The sequence below is a fragment of the Bison bison genome, unplaced genomic scaffold (assembly GCF_000754665.1).
Source record: "Bison bison bison isolate TAMUID 2011002044 unplaced genomic scaffold, Bison_UMD1.0 scf7180017864327, whole genome shotgun sequence".
In the NCBI taxonomy this organism is placed as follows: domain Eukaryota; kingdom Metazoa; phylum Chordata; class Mammalia; order Artiodactyla; family Bovidae; genus Bison; species Bison bison.
The window spans coordinates 3,099,414-3,114,611 of NW_011494899.1; the positions used below are offsets into that span (position 1 = coordinate 3,099,414).

The 15,198-nt window shown below is 42.2% G+C and overlaps 1 protein-coding gene across 2 annotated transcripts in view; it reads right to left on the bottom strand.

Moving 5' to 3' along the window:
- RFX4 (regulatory factor X, 4 (influences HLA class II expression)) overlaps positions 1-15,198 on the bottom strand; it is a 174,532-nt gene that overhangs the window by 126,994 nt on the left and 32,340 nt on the right. The gene's annotated exons all lie outside the window — the stretch shown is intronic.

Genomic DNA, 15,198 nt, shown 5'->3' on the forward strand with positions numbered 1-15,198 from the left:
GCCAAGGAAGTCAGAGAGGAAAAGGGGAAAAACCTGGGGATTCTGAATATCATGCTGTGCCTCTCATTCAGTTCAGTTCAGTTCAGTTGCTCAGTCGTGTCTGACACTTTGCGACCCCATGCCTCTCATTAACCGACCCTAAAAATCCCTGCATCTTTGTTTGGTGAGATAATACAATTTTCTGTGTTAATAAAACCTCTTTTCATTGGTTATTCACTTCCCTGCCTCCAAAACCATCCGAACTGTACAACACTATTATTTCTACACATATCCACATTCATCTCTCTGACTTGAGTATCTTGCTTAAGAAGATCCCACTTAAGAGGGCAAGGATGCCTGATTTCAAACTAAATTACAAAGTTATAGTGATCAAAACAGTAGAACATTGGCATAAAAACAGACACAGATAAATGGAACAGAACAGAGGCTGAAATAAACTCACATGCACAGTCAATAATTTGTGACAAAGGAGCCAAGAACACACAATGGCAAAAGGACAATCTCTTCAATAAATGGTGTTGGGGAAACTGGATAGCAATATGCAAAAGAATTAAACTGGACCACTGTCTTACACCATATAAAAAAATTAACTCAAAATCAACCAAAGGCTTGAATGTAAAATCTAAAACTATAAATGTCCTAGAAGAAAACATAGGCAACAAGCATCTTGACATAGGACTTGGCAATGGTGTTTTTTGGATTTGATACCAAAGGAAAGGCAACAAAAGCAAAAATAGACAAGTGAGATTACATCAAACTAAAAATCTTCTGCACAGCAAAGAGAAGAAACAGCAACAACAAAATAGGCAGCCTACCGAATGCGAGAAAATATTTGCAAATCATATGTCTGACAAGGAGTTAATATTCAGAATATATAGAGAACTCAACAACCCCTAAACAATCTGATTCAAAAATGGGCAGAAGATCTGAATAGACGTTTTTTCCAAGAGATATATACGTGGTCAATAGGTACTTGAAAAGATGCTCAACATCATTAATCATCAGGGAAATGAAAATTAAAACCACAGTGAGAGATCACCTCACATTTTTTAGGATGACTGTTATCAAAAAGACAAGAAATAACAAGTGCTGGTGAGGATGTGGAGAAAAGAGAATCCTCATGCACTGTTGGTAGGACTGTAAATTGCTGCAGCCACTATCGAAAACGGTATGCAGGTTCATCAAAAAATTCAAAATATAACTACCACATGATCTAGCAATTCTGGGTATTTATTTGAAGAAAATGAAAACACTAGTAAGAAGAGATATCTGCATCCCACGTCTATTGCAGCACTATTTACAATAGCTAAGATATGGAAACAACCTAAGCGTCCACTCACAGATGAATGGATAAAGAAAATAGTTTACACATATATATATACATGAATATTATTCAGCCATAAAAAGAATGAGATCTTGCAATTTGCAACGATAATGATGGACCTTGAGGGCATTACACTAAGTGAAATAAGTCAGAGAAAAGACAAATATCATATGATTTCACTTATATGTGGAACAACAAAAAACTTATAAATAAAGAGAACAGATATAGACTGGTGGTTGCCATGGGTTGTGGTAGGGGATGGGGGAAATTGGTGAAAGGAGTCAAGAGGTATATACTTTCAGTTATAAAATAAATAAGTTCTGGGAATGTCACATACAGCATGGTGACTATAATTAACAGTACTCTCTGAACATTGCTAAGAGAGTAAATCCTAAAAGTTCTCATCACAAGAAAAATAAATTCTGTAACTATGTATGATGATGGATGTTAACTGGATTACTGGGGTCATCATTTTGTAATATATACAAGTATCGAATTATTATATTATACATCTGGAACTTTATATAGTGTTTTGTATGTCAATCACATCTCAATTTAAAAAAGAAGAAAGCAGAATGGTATCTTAGTCGTCTTTGTGTTCCCTCCAGCCAGTGCCTCCCATTGGCACTTAATTAAATAGTTGAGTCTGCCTTCCACAAATGTCTTCAACAATCTTAAAAAAATAGCACAAAAAGGAACATAAACATATGAGTCTCATAAGAACGTAGGTAAATAGATGCAAAGAGCAATACTCAACCTCAACTGTTCACAAAGAAATAAAAAGAAAACAGTGAGGCACAACTTTATATCTCTGAAAACAACAAAAATTTTAAAAATAATAATCCCCAAAGCTAGGGTGCAAACGGTCAAATTGACAGTGTCACACTTCTCTGAAGGTAGTGGTAACTGGTACAATAGTTTGGTAAGTAATTTTGCAGTGATATTGACAGCTATCTAAAATATTCAGTCACTTGGCCCCACAACTCAACTCCTAAGAATTACACTAAGTAAATAATTGAAAGGAAGGCTGTGTTAAAAAACAACAGCAACTGCATTTTTTAAATAAGGAAAAATATATAAACATCCTAAGTATATCGCTGTCTAGCTTGTGCTGACTCGTGATTTACATTTTTGTTTCCCCTAGAATTGGCAGGATTTTTTTCTCTGAAAGTGAAAGTTACTCAGTTGTGTCTGATTCTTTACGGCCCCATGAACTATACAGTCCATGGAATTCTCCAGGCCAGCATACTGGAGTGGGTAGCCTTTCCCTTCTCCAGGGGATCTTCCCAACCCAGGGATTGAACCCAGGTCTCCCGCATTGCAGGCGGATTCTTTACCAGCTGAGCCACCAGGGAAGCCCAAGAACACTGGAGTGGGTAGCTTTTTTTCTCTGCTTTTTAAAATTTCAGCACATCAATCAACGTGGGTCACAAAAGATCTATATTCTAAAATCAACTCAAAACCTTACTGGCCATGATTGAGAAAAACGCCTCAACCTCTGGGCTTTATTTTTTATTCACTTGTAAACCTAGTCATTTTAAAGGGCTATTGAAGGGATCCTATTAATTAATTCAACAAAAATTCATTATATATCTAATGTATGCCAACTAGACACTGAGGATAAAGAAATTAAGCTCTTGTCCTAGAGTCTGGTTGGGGAAACAGACAAACAAACAGTAGCGAGAGAAATCAGGTTCAATAAGAAGTGATAAATGCTGTGATGTGGGTAGGCAGAGAGCATATCACCAACCCAGATGGCATGAAAAAGCAGGGCCAATCAAGAGAGACTTCCTAGGAGAAACCACAAGTAAGCTGAACCCTGGACTGGGCCAGAGATGGGAACAGATGTCAAGGAAGGTGAGATAAAGTCAAGGGTAGGGTGGAGAAGGTGAGGGGATAAAACCATGGGGACTTGAAAAATCAGGCCACCTTCCGAGAAGCAAGGTGGCTGAGGTCCTGGTCAAGAGGTGAAGGGGTGCAAGGGGGCTGGACAAGTGCTATGACATCTGGTAATCCCCTTCAAGCTTTAAGACAATCTCTGGTCTCTAAACTCACGGTAATAATAATAATGCCTGTCTTGAAAGGTACTAGGGAAGACTGAGTGAAAGGAACCCAGGGACTTCTCTGGTGGTCCAGTGGTTCAGAATCGCTTTGCAATGAGGAGGATGCTGGTTTGATCTGTGGTCTGGGAACTGAGATCCCATGTGCCTTGGGGCAGCTGAGCCCGTGCACCACAACTACTGAGTCCATGAGCCCATGTTCTGCCATAAGAGAAGCCACCACAATGAGAATCCACAACCAGAGAGTAGAACTCAGAGCTAAGAGCTGGAAAACGTCAGTGCAGGAGCTGCATGGCAAAGGCTGCCCTGGGCTGCTCTGGCTCCGAGGCCTTGGAGCGTCTCTGTTCAGCTGAAATCTACTGCAGGAAGCAGGCAAGGGAGGCTGCCTCTCTGCTCGGGAAAATTTACGGGGGGCAAACACAAGCGCACTGACAGGGACCCTGCACAGCAAACGCACAGCAGGGGACAGCACAGCTCCAAAGAGGAAGTGGCGTTTGAGCTGACCTTGAAGAGATGGTCAGAATTTAAAACATAGCTTTGTTTACTGTTTGCAAAAATAATACGTTTATTTTTTTTTAATTTCGAAAATACATTGAAAATGGAAATCTCTGGAAACCCAAGTGCCTCTCAATAGGACACAATTGTCAGCTCTTCATCCTATCTACTGCCAGTCTTTTTTCGGTGTTCTCTTTTACACCCAAGTGCACACACACAACACACCTAACTTAAGGTAAGTGAGGGTCACAGAGCACGTCCTTGTATGTGCTTGTACACTTGTACGCTGTCTCTCTCAGTCACCCTTACAGGGACAGGTCAGATTTTGAGACGGGGATGCTGAGGGAGGGGGTGCTCCGGGGGGGTGGGGGGAGGCAAGCAGAATGCAGAAAGGCAGTGGGGGAGGGAAAGGCAAGTGGCCCATTGTCTGGAGCCAGAAAATTTCCCCATACCAGGATGATACCCTAGTGCTTCCTGTTCAGGGGATGCATGTAAGCTCAGTTGCACAGTCCTGTCTGACTCTTTGCAACTCCATGGATTGTAGCCCACCAGGCTTCTCTGTCCATGGAATTTTCCAGGCAAGAATACTGGAATGGGTTGCCATTTCCTATTCCAGAGGATCTTCCTGAAACATGGGTCAAACCCTCATCTCCTGTGTCTCGTGCTGTAGCAGGCGGATTCTTTACCACTGAGCCATCTAGGAAGCCCATTCAGGGGTTACCTATCTCTGTTGTATCAGGTTTTTTCCCCTGACTAAACTTTGTTAAGGCCCCATTTCCAATACCAACCACTGGTAAGAGAATTGGCTTTGAGGGCAGGCAGACCTGGGTTTGAGTTCCAACTTTGTCCTCAACTCTGTGAGAGCCTAAGCAGTCACTTGACTCATCCAAGTTGGAGGGCCCTCCCCTAAAACATGAAAGTCATAACTGATGTCACAAAGATTGTTTGAGGATTAAATATCACAAACTATGATTAAAAAAAATACCAGAAACATTTAAAAAGAGGACTGTAAAAATACTGATAGCATTCACCAGCTAAGTACTTAAACCAGGCACTGTATACCACTTTTCATTTGCTATCTTATTTTGGTCCTCCAAACAGTGTTAAGAAGTTGTTTTATATTCTTTTGTAAGTAAGGAAACCAAGCTTTGCATAAGGCTGAAACACTTTGGCCACCTGATGCGAAGAAATGAATCATTTGAAAAGACCCTGATGCTGGGAAAGATTGAAGGAGGGAGGAGAAAGGGACAACAGAGGATGAGATGGTTGGAAGGCATCACCGACTTGATGGACATGAGTTTGAGTAAACTCCGGGAGTTGGTGATGGACAGGGAGCCCTGGTGTGCTGCAGTCCATGGGGTCGCAAAGAGTCTGACATGACTGAGCCACTGAACTGACTGAAACACTTGTAGGAAGCCATGCACCCCATGAATGGAGACTGGACTTCCCTCAATGATGGACATGAGGTGGCTACTGAAAGCATTTAGACCAGAACTAGTCTACCTGGAGCCAACAGGGACCCTTGGCTCAGTCATCAAACAGAGGCCTCCAACCTCTGCAGGCACTTTCCCTCCAGACCCCTGGCGACTTCATTCCCAGCATCTTTTCCTCAAAGACTGTGTGCGTCACACTCAGGCATCACCCTCTCATCTGATGGCTCTCAATCCTAATTCCCCAGAAGTGCTGGAGAATGTACTCATTCATCAGATATTTATTGAGTATGTTCCAGCCCCATGCCAGGGGCAAAAGGGAGAGAAAAAACAGACATGGTCTCGGCTCTCTTGAGCTCAAACTGTCAGCCAATAAAATGTAAGTCTTGGACAAGAGCTGAGAAGGCAGACCCAAGAAGCTATGGCAGCACCAAGTAGGGGTATAAGCCCAGGCTTGGGATCCGAAGGAGCAGCAGGAGCCAGCTAGGCAAAGAGGACAGGTGAGCATGTTTTAGAAAAATGAACATAGCCGTGGTTGATAGAGACTTTTGGAATTAGCCTTGCCAAGTACCTCTTCATTTTAACAGGCAGAAATGCTTCAAACCAAATAAGATGCACCCTGTAAGGCAGAATTCCAAGCCGACAAGGTTCCTGGAGCCATTCATGGCCCACACTGGGCCATCCACCCTCCAGGCCCACATCGCTCGTCCTACCAAAGCCAGAGAGCAACATCGGCTTAAAATTCCTCCCGCTGAGATGCTGCCCAGTGCCTGGTCTTCTCTCTGCCCCTCCATTCTGCTCCCACTTTGCAGTTTTAATTCCTAATATCCCCGTCCAGGGAATCCTGGTCCATTTCCCAGTGGTGAGCACCTCTACTCCCCTTCCTGGATCTATGCCCTAATATTAACTTGGCAGTCAAATTCCCAGGCTCAGATCCTGGCTCCGTCACTTGCTGGCTGTGTGACCTCAAACAAACTTTTGGTGCCTTAGTTTCCTTATTTGTAAAGTAGGGGTAATAACAATTCTAAGCACTAATTGTGAGAGTTAACTAAACCACTCCTGGCCCAAGGTGTGCACTAAGTGGTCCCTGGTACAGTTACAGTTGTCACTCCTCCAGAGAGGTTGTGCACCCGCCCTGCCCTGTCCTGCCCACAGGCCTGGGTTTGGCAAGTCCTGCAGCTGGGACAGTTATCCACTCTGTCCCCTGGGCTCCATAGCACCCTGGCTGGTCCCTAGTAAAGCTCTTGTCACGGGGTGCGATCACTACATGCTGATCAGTGCATCTGCCTTGGGGGTTTGTAAGCTCTGCGGGCACAGACCACAATCACCATGGTATCTCCAATACCTACACATGGAAGGTATTTGTGGAACGAATAAATGGCTAAGATAATACCACAATCAAAAGCTGAGTCTACCCATCTGATTGCAGCAAGCATATAAAGTAACAGTACTGCTTCCCTGGTGGCCCAAATAGTAAAGATTCTGTGTGCAATGTGGGAGACATGGGTTCGATCCTTGGGTCATGAAGATCCCCTGGAGAAATAGCTATGCAGTATTCTTTACTGGAGAATTCCATGGGCAGGGGAGCTGGCAGGCTACAGTCCATGGAGTCACAGAGTTGGACACAACTGAGAAAATAACACTTTCACTTTCATCATGGAATGTTCACTGGGGTCTTATAACATGCCAGGTACTGGGCAAAGCTCTTCACATTACTGCATTTAATTTTCATAGCTTCCTGAGACAGTGAATAATTTAATGAATGTGAAACATCAAATACTTGATACATTCTTAGTGCTTAGTCAACGTTAGGTTTAATTATGACTATTATCCCCTTTTACAGAGGAAGAAACTGAGGCTCAGAGAGGTGAAGTGCTTTACCTTAAGTCATACAGTTTAACAGTGGAGCCAGGAGAGGGACCCAGGCTAAAGTACACCCCAACCTCCCTGAACCCCAACACTTATGAGCCTCATTCTCCCTTCAAACCTGTAGAACTGAACTAAAGACTTTTAGGGAACATATTACCTACCTAATCATTTGTCTTCTGCCTCTATGCTGGCTGAATTCACAATATTTGGGAACTCTATTTTAGAATATTTCTTGCCTAGAGCTGGTGTGGCAGCGTTTAATATGGATGGAGAACGTTTCTAAATTAATTACTTCTTTTCAAATCCCAGGAAAGGTTCAAATTTATGTAAGCCTCAAGTTTCACTTCAAAGTTCTAATTCTATTTCCTTTCATTATACTAATCAGGCTGCACCTGGCCAGACCTCACCTGTTGGGAACAAATGGGGCTGCCAAACATTTCGTTCCCCCTTATCTACTTCCCTTCCAGCCCCTCCAAAGAGCACCAGCTGATGATCAGGGGGCCTGGACCAGGCCTTTGGCAATGGGCATCAGCCCCTGGCAGCAAACCCTTCTCCCCGTGGGAATGGGGCTAAGTCCCAAACAAGACTGTGATGTTGGCAGCACCGCTCAGAGGGGGCCCCACACCTGCTTCCTTTCACCTCCTCTGGGTAAATTCCTTCATAATCTTGGAGCAGGAAAGAGCCTTTCTAATGTTGATACAAAGCCCAAAGTCATACGAGGAAATTTTGAGAAATTTTACCACATGAGGAAAATCTAAAGTCTCTAAGTGGGGAAAAAAACCCACACCATAAGTGCTCTCTTGGGAAACTTGCAATCATACCACAGACAACAGTCTCACTTCCCTCCTCTTTTACTAGAAAGAGCTCCAATAAGACCAAAAGGAGGGCTTCCCTGGTGGCTCAGTGTTGAAGAATCTGCCCTCCAATGCAGGAGACATAGGTTCGATCCCTGACGGGGGAAAATCCCACATAGCATGGAACAGCTAACCCTGTGGGCCACAATTCTCAAGCCTCTCCTGTAGAGCCTGGGAGCCGCAACTAATGAAGTCTGAAAGTTCTAGACCCTGTGCTCGGCAACAAGAGAAGCCACCACAGTGAGAAGCCTGAGCACTGCAACTAGAGAGCGGCCCCTGCTCACCACAACTAGAGAAAAAGCCCGTGCAGTAATGCAGACCCAGCACAGCCAAAATTAAATAAATAAATATTTAAAAAAAAAAAAAAAGGAAAAGACCAAGACACATGAGTGGTGGAAAATGCAAATGTTCCTGAAATGTGAAAAGACAATCGATTTCAATGAAAATGAACAGTACACCAAAATGCCATTTCTCACTTATCAGATGGGCAAAAATCCAAACCACAGTCACAAAACTCTGGTGTGAAGCTGTGGGAAACAGATGACTCCTATCTTGCAGGGAGAATGCAAAATGATGACCTCCCCCAATATGAAAAGACATTTAACAGAATCACTGAAATCCTACATGTCCTTTATCCAGCAGTCCCACATCTGTGAACAGATACTGCCACTACCCCTGGACACATGGGAAATGACCAGACACAAGGTTATTCACTGCAACTTGGCTATAACAGCAAAAGTGTAGAAAACAGCCCAGTGCTCATCTAGTTAGCTAAATGACATCACAGTGGAATACTACACAGCTGTGAAAAAGAAGACTAAAAACAAGAAAAGAATGAGAATGCTCTCTCCATTCTTACAGTCTAGGATTTCTAAAAAAAGCTCGTCACAGCAAAGTGTATTTTGCTGTGTGCTATTTTTTGTGTGTAAGAAAGTGGCAATAAAAGAGAAAATGGCAAAAAAGAACATATATATGAATGTTTGTTTGCATAAAGAAATCAAATGCTGGAAGAATATACAATAAACATTGGAAATGCTTGAAGAATGCATAATAAACAAATATGCTTCCCATTAGGAAGCTTAGAAGGGAAGATCAGGGAGGGACCTAAAGATCCTATTGGGGAGGGAATATCAGAAGGAAGAACCTCTTCAAATGGTTAAAATGGTCCTGGAGTGCCAAAAGCTGAAAGTAAATTATAGATATGGATTGTAATCTAGCATGGCTGTACAGTATTTTGCTTTGCTAAAAACAATTACTTAATAAGCACTCACCCCACTCCAGTACTCTTGCCTAGAAAATCCCATGGATGGAGGAGCCTGGTGGGCTGCAGTCCATGGGGTCACTAGAAGTCGGACACAACTGAGCGACTTCACTTTCACTTTTCACTTTCATGCATTGGAGAGGGAAATTGCAACCCACTCCAGTGTTATTGCCTGGAGAATCCCAGGGACGGGGGAGCCTGGTGGGCTGCCGTCTATGGGGTCGCACAGAGTCGGACACGACTGAAGCGACTTAGCAGCAATAAGCACTCAGTAAGCACTTATGATGCCCCAGGCCTTCTATATTAAGTGAGGCCCAGTCCATCAGACATGCTCCTCTCCCCTCAGGGACTGACAGCTGTGGAGGGAGTAAATGGAGGTGCAGAAGGGCTTGGCAGTGGGCTTCATACACGAAGGAGGAACTACCTAATTCTCCACAAGGAGAGGACAGATAGACACTCAGGGGGCAGAAACGGCAATCTGTAGGGACACTTGCCTGGCAGCCCAGTGGTTAAGACTCCGAGCTTCCAATGCAAGTTTCGATCCCTGGTTGGGGAACTAAGATTCCACATGCCATGTGGCACGTTCAAGAAAATATTAAAAAAAAGAAAAAACAGGGCAGCCCATGATGGGTATGGAGGCCGAGGAAAGGCAAGAGTTGGAGGTTGTCTTAAATCATAACCTAAGCACTGGGCCTCCTACTCCTGCCTGCAGGGCTGCACCTAGGTTCCCAGCCGGGACTAACCCTGCAGGGTTCATCCCACATGGGCAATCCAGTCTTTGAAAGCCATCCTAGATGGACTCTCTGTGGCACGCCTCCCACCCCAGACCTCTGGCTCTAAGCCCCTGTCCTTGCTCTAGGAGCTGTCCCAGAGCCTTTCTGCTGTTGGCGGGGCTGGGGGCTTTTGCCTACAACTCCATGGGAATGTGGACCAGTTTAACCACATTTCTCTGGAACTCTCTCTTATGGAGTTAGAAAATACCAAACTGGATGATAACCAGACATGCCAAGTCGGGGGAGAGAAAAGTAAATTACACCTCTCTAGCCCTGGAATTCAATGGGATTTTAATGTTAATAATGAGTCGCAATAAATGGTGACCCACTGTGACCCCAGTTCTATGCCACCGTGCTGTTGAATTCCAACTCTTCCTGTCCCTGTGCTTTAAATATCCCCCTTCACCACCGGTCTGTCAGTAACGCCAGAATAATGAGCTGGTGAAGGGTTAGGAAGGGTAAGGAAAGCAGATGTTGCACGGGGCAGGTGGGAGGGAGCTGCCGAAGGGTCTGACAGTTGCTAGGAGTTGTCAAAGAGCGGAGGGAACAGGACTTAGCATGGACTGTCACTCATACACACTCACACACACACTCACACACACACACACTCACACACTCTCACACACGCACACTCTCACACACACACAGTCTGATAACTCTTGGAGATACAGGGAAAACTCTAGACATCTGCCCAGGATCTAAGATAGACTGAAGTCATTTGATTTAGCTGTTAAGGAAATGGTGACCTGAAGCCTAGAAGACGGGCCCATCAGGGTTACAGGACTGTGTAGTCATTTGTTCTGTTTCCCACGGAGGGAAACAGGAATCCCAAGGAATCCCACTGGGTTCCTGCTCTTCGGACCCATCCCATCACCCCAGTCTGTCCAGTTCCCTCCGTCCCACTGATATCACCCTGGGCTTCAGCCTCGTCCCCTTACCTGGGCCAGGTGGGAGCCTCTGAAGTGTCTTCCTGGCTCCAATTCATCTGCAGAGAACCAAACTCACCTTCTGAAAACTGGGGTCTGACACGCCTCCACTCAGCCCCTGCAGTGGCACCGTAACTATGCAGCTCCAAACCCCTCATCAGAATCCAAGTCCCTCACCAACTTGGTCCAAACTCTGCTCCCCAGTCCTGGTTCCCATGACCCTTCCATCTCTCTGCTCAAGACAGTGTGGAATACTCTTGAAGTTCAAAACCTGCCTTGTGGGTTTTTGCCTCCCAGTCCTTTACTTAAAGGAACCACATGGATCCTAGGAGACCCAACTCAAACGCCGCCTCCTTCAAGATGCCTTCCCTAGTCATTTTCCAACTGTGTGACTGATCCCAAACTTCAGCATGCATTCTAATCACCTGGGGGGTTGTTAAAATGCAGAGTGTGCCTCAGTCAGTCTGGAGCGGGCCTGAGACTCTGCATTTCTAACAAGCTTCCAGTGAGGTCATACTGGAATCCAGGAACATACCTGGTATGACAAGGTAGAACATGCTGCACAATTCAAGTGGAATTTATCACATACAACCTTGCCTTACTAATATGCGAACATGCACCTTAGCTTCCCTTCTGGAATGAAAATTCTTTGAGAGCAGGGGCCTACAGAAGAGACAGCTTTTTTTTTAAGAGGTAAGAAATGTTTTAAATATTTATTTATTTATTTGGCTGTACCAGATCTTAGTTGCAGCAGGCAGGATCTAGTTCCCAGACCAGGGATTGAACCTGGGGTAGAACATCACAGACAAACTGCTGTAAACTAAAGAAAAATATCTTTTTGTCTGAAACAAAAAGACACACTTCGTTCAAATGAGTAAAAGTAAGTCTGATGACTAACTTTTAGAAACCAGAGAACCATGCAATGAAAACTTTAAAGGGTTGAAAGGGAAACAAAAATCTTACCAAACTAGAATTCTATATTCAATAGCAAAAATATCTTTCAAAAATAAAGGTGAAGTAACAATGGTTTTCGTGATCTATACTACTCTGTATGGCCCTACCAAAAATAGTAAAGGAATTTCTTTGGGTTAAAGAAGTAATGATCCCTGAGCTTCCCTGGTGTCCAGTGGTTAAGACTCTGTGCTCTCAGTGCAGAGGTCATGGGTTTGATCCCTGGGCAGGGAACTAGGATCCTGCAAAGATTCCACATGCCGCACATTGCAGCCTAAATAAATAAATAAAGTTATGAAGGAAACGAAAAAAGTTATCCAAGATGGAAACATGGACTTGCTGACAAGGATGAAGAGCCCTGGAAAGGGTCAATGTGTGAATAAACATCAATAAATATTGACTAATATGTAAGACAATGGTAAAAATGTCTTACAGGGCTTATAACATAGGTAGATGTAAAACACATTAAAGCAATGGCACAGATGATGGAAAAGTGTTAGATTAGGTCAGGCTGTGAGAGTGTTCATGCCCTGTATTTGAAGTGGGGGAAGGATTCATGTGAGGTAGACATGAAAGGAAGGGTGCAGAATGTAATCCCTGATTGAAACACTCTACAAGAACATCTAGTTGGAGAGTTAGCAGAGAAAAACACTTTAAAATATTTACCTGTGTTAATCCCTCCCCCCAAAAAAAGGAACAAGGGAGGAATAAAGAAATAAAGTCAGATGGGAGGAATAAAAACTAGATAGCAAGTTTGCTGATTTAAGCTCAACAATGTAAGTAACTATATTACATTTAAATGATCTGAATATTCCAGTTAAAGATAATCTGACTGGTTTTTTAAAACTATATAAAAAATCCTAATATTGAATTCAGAAAGGTTGAAAATAAAAAGACAAAGATATACCACAACAATCCCAATAAAAAAAAAGAAAGCTGGTATAGTTATAGTAACATCAAATAAAATAGACATGAAGGCAATAAGTATTACTAGACATAAGGAGATGCTGCTGTTTAGTCACTAAGTCCCATGTGACTCTTTTTCAACCCCATGCACTGTAGCCCACCAGGCTCCTCTGTCCATGGGAGTCTCCAGGCAAGAATATTGGAGTGGATTGCCGTTTCCTTCTCCAGGGTATTTTTCTGACCAGGAATTGAACCCAAGTCTCCTGTGTCTCCTGCATTGGCAGGAGGATTCTTTACCATTGAGCCACGTGGGAGACCCAGTATAAGGAGGGACATCATTTCAACAAGAGGATTCAACAATCCTAAATTTCTAAGAAATGAATACTTTAAAATATGTAAAGCAGGAATTAACAAAACTGAAAAGATAGGTAATCACACTGTAATACCTCTCTCAGTACCTTAGAGACAACATCAAAATCTATAGGGATATGGAACATCTGAAAAACATGATTAACAACCTGATCTAATTGATACCTGTAGGATATTCATCCAAATGTGGCAGAATACTCATTCCTTACAAGCATACATGAGCATCTGCCAAATCGAACACATGTTTGGACAAAAACCAAGTCTTACTAATTTTAAACATTGAAGTCATACAGAATATGTTCTGTGACCATGGTGGAATTATAACAGCAATCATATAAAGTTGCCTAGTAGAAAGGCAACTAGGAAATCCCCAAGTTTTTAGACATTAAGAAATAGATTTCTAAATAAATCATGGGTAAAAGAACAAATCACAATAGGAATTAAAAAATATGTTTGACTGTATAATAATGCATGTATGACACCAGAAAAATTATGTGATGCAGTTAAGTAGTACTTGGAGGAATTTTTATAACTTTAAATGCCTACCTTAGAAAAAATTGAAAATCAATGATCTAAGTGTCTGTCTCACAATAGAAAAAGGCAAAAAATTGAACTCAAAGAAAGTGCAAAGGAGGGAAACCTAGAGGTAAGAGCAGAAGTACATGAAATTTTAAAAAGGTGTAAACTGAGAAAAGAAAAAGTGAAAAGTTACCAAAAATTAAAAACCTATACATAAGAGCTAAAACTATAAAACTTTCAGAAGAAAACAAAGGAAAACCTTCATGACATTGGATTTGGCAGTGATTTCTTGAATATGGACACCAAAGCACAGATAAAAGAAAAAATAGATGTCCAAGTGGAAGGGGACATGGGTAAACCTATGGCTGATTCATATTGATGTTTGATAGAAACCAATGCAATACTTAAAGCGATTATCCTTCAATTAAAAATAAACTTAAGACAAAGAAAAAATAGATAAATCAGACTATGTTAAAATTGAAAACTGTGCATCAAAGAGCACAATCAACAGAGTAAAATATTTGCAACACAAATATCTGATAGTGGGTTAATATACAAAATATGTAAAGAACTAGTCTTACGTTTAGATCTTTAATCCATTTTGAGTTTATTTTTGTGTATGGTGTTAGAAAGTGGTCCAGTTTCATTCTTTTACAAGTGGTTGACCAGATTTCCCAGCACCACTTGTTAAAGAGATTGTCTTTAATCCATTGTATATTCTTGCCTCCTTTGTCGAAGATAAGGTGTCCATATGTGCGTGGATTTATCTCTGGGCTTTCTATTTTATTCCATTGATCAATATTTCTGTCTTTGTGCCAGTACCATACTGTCTTGATAACTGTGGCTTTGTAGTAGAGCCTGAAGTCAGGTAGGTTGATTCCTCCAGTTCCATTCTTCTTTCTCAAGATCGCTTTGGCTATTTGAGGTTTTTTGTATTTCCATACAAATTGTGAAATTATTTGTTCTAGCTCTGTGAAGAATACTGTTGGTAGCTTGATAGGGATTGCGTTGAATCTATAAATTGCTTTGGGTAGTATACTCATTTTCACTATATTGATTCTTCCAATCCATGAACATGGTATATTTCTCCATCTATTAGTGTCCTCTTTGATTTCTTTCACCAGTGTTTTATAGTTTTCTATATATAGGTCTTTAGTTTCTTTAGGTAGATATATTCCTAAGTATTTTATTCTTTCTGTTGCAATGGTGAATGGAATTGTTTCCTTAATTTCTCTTTCTGTTTTCTCATTATTAGTGTATAGGAATGCAAGGGATTTCTGTGTGTTGATTTTATATCCTGCAACTTTACTGTAGTCATTGATTATTTCTAGTAATTTTCTGGTGGACTCTTTAGGGTTTTCTATGTAGAGGATCATGTCATCTGCAAATAGTGAGAGTTTTACTTCTTCTTTTCCAATTTGGATTCCTTTTATTTCTTTTTCTGCTCTGATTGCTGTGGCC